Consider the following 2,500-nt stretch of genomic DNA (forward strand, 5'->3'; position numbering starts at 1 on the left):
CCATTGTATGAATTTACAAGCCATAAAAATGGCATTGGCACGGCAGAAATTTGAAGATGTGCCTAAACCCACCAGGGCCCAGCGTGTGCCGATGGTGCTCGAGGCAACCGCCCGCACCAGGGCCCAGCGTGTGCCGATGGTGCTCGAGGCAAGCGCCCGCGCCAGGGCCCAGCGTGTGCCGACGGTGGTCGAGGCAACCGCCCGCACCAGGGCCGATAGTGTGCCGATGGTGCTCGAGGCAACCTGTCGCACCAGGGCCCAGCGTGTGCCGATGGTGATCGAGGCAACCTGCCGCACCAGGGCCCAGCGTGTGCCGATGCTGGTCGAGGCAAGCGCCCGCACCAGCGCCCAGCGTGTGCCGATGGTGCTCGAGGCAACCGACCGCACCAGGGCCCAGCGTGTGCCGATGGTGCTCGAGGCAACCTGCCGCACCAGGGCCCAGCGTGTGCCGATGGCGCTCGAGGCAAGCTCCCGCACCAGGGCCCAGCGTGTGCCGATGGTGCTCGAGGCAACCTGCCGCACCAGGGCCCAGCGTGTGCCGATGGTGCTCGAGGCAACCTGCCGCACCAGGGCCCAGGATGGTGCTCGAGGCAAGCGCCCGCACCAGGGCCCAGCGTGTGCGGATGGTGCTCGAGGCAACCGCCCGCACCAGGGCCCAGCGTGTGCCGATGGTGGTCGAGGCAACCTGCCGCACCAGGGCCCAGCGTGTGCCGATGGTGCTCGAGGCAACCGACCGCACCAGGGCCGAGCGTGTGCCGATGGTGGTCGAGGCAAGCGCCCGCACCAGGGCCCAGCGTGTGCCGATGGTGGTCGAGGCTGCCGATGATGGTCGAGGCAACCTGCCGCACCAGGGCCCAGCGTGTGCCGATGGTGCTCGAGGCAACCGACCGCACCAGGGCCGAGCGTGTGCCGATGGTGCTCGAGGCAACCGCCCGCACCAGGGCCCAGCGTGTGCCGATGGTGGTCGAGGCAACCTGCCGCACCAGGGCCCAGCGTGTGCCGATGGTGGTCGGGGCAAGCGCCCGCACCAGGGCCCAGCGTGTGCCGATGGTGGTCGAGGCAAGCGCCCGCACCAGGGCCCAGCGTGTGCCGATGGTGGTCGAGGCAACCTGCCGCACCAGGGCCCAGCGTGTGCCGATGGTGGTCGAGGCAAGCGCCCGCACCAGGGCCCAGCGTGTGCCGATGGTGGTCGAGGCAACCTGCCGCACCAGGGCCCAGCGTGTGCCGATGGTGCTCGAGGCAACCGACCGCACCAGGGCGGAGCGTGTGCCGATGGTGGTCGAGGCAACCGCCCGCACCAGGGCCCAGCGTGTGCCGATGGTGGTCGAGGCTGCCGATGGTGGTCGAGGCAACCTGCCGCACCAGGGCCCAGCATGTGCCGATGGTGGTCGAGGCAACCGACCGCACCAGGGCCGAGCATGTGCCGATGGTGCTCGAGGCAAGCTGCCGCACCAGGGCCCAGCGTGTGCCGATGGTGGTCGAGGCAACCGCCCGCACCAGGGCCCAGCGTGTGCCGATGGTGATCGAGGCAACCGACCGCACCAGGGCCCAGCGTGTGCCGATGGTGCTCGAGGCAACCTGCCGCACCAGGGCCCAGCGTGTGCCGATGGTGGTCGAGGCAAGCGCCCGCACCAGGGCCCAGCGTGTGCCGATGGTGGTCGAGGCAACCGACCGCACCAGGGCCCAGCGTGTGCCGATGGTGCTCGAGGCAACCTGCCGCACCAGGGCCCAGCGTGTGCCGATGGTGGTCGAGGCAAGCGCCCGCACCAGGGCCCAGCGTGTGCCGATGGTGCTCGAGGCAACCGACCGCACCAGGGCCGAGCGTGTGCCGATGGTGGTCGAGGCAAGCGCCCGCACCAGTGCCCAGCGTGTGCCGATGGTGGTCGAGGCAAGCGCCCGCACCAGGGCCCAGGTGTGCCGATGGTGGTCGAGGCAAGCGCCCGCACCAGTGCCCAGCGTGTGCCGATGGTGGTCGAGGCAAGCGCCCGCACCAGGGCCCAGCTTTTGCCGATGGTGATCGAGGCAACCGGCCGCTCCAGGGCCCAGGGTGTGCCGATGGTTATCGGGGCAACCGCCCGCACCAAGGCTCAGCATCTGCCGCTGGTGATCGAGGCAACAACCCACACCAGGGCCCAGCTTGTGCCGATGGCGGTCGAGGCAAGTGCCCGTACCGAAGGGCAGCCTATGCCGATGATGGTCGATGCATGTGCCATCACCATGCGTCATCATGTGCCATTGATGGTCGAGGCCTTGGCCGAAGTTCGATTTTGAGCCACGGTGCCCATGCTTGGCTCCAGCATGTGCTGGTGCCGCATTTTTTTCACTCGGGACAGCATCGCCGGAGCATCGCCGGAGTACCGCCGGAGAACCTGACCGGCGGCATTGGGGTTCCGGCGATTGGGAGGGGGGCCGGGGGGGTGTGCGCACATGACGTGCGATGGGTGCTGGTACTTGGCCCTTGTGTTGGCCCCCTATCCCTCATCAAACCTCTGAGAACTCA

This window comes from Durio zibethinus, unplaced genomic scaffold (assembly GCF_047325235.1).
Source record: "Durio zibethinus cultivar Kanyao isolate XHJ-2024 unplaced genomic scaffold, ASM4732523v1 HiC_scaffold_3, whole genome shotgun sequence".
Taxonomy (NCBI): Eukaryota; Viridiplantae; Streptophyta; class Magnoliopsida; order Malvales; family Malvaceae; genus Durio; species Durio zibethinus.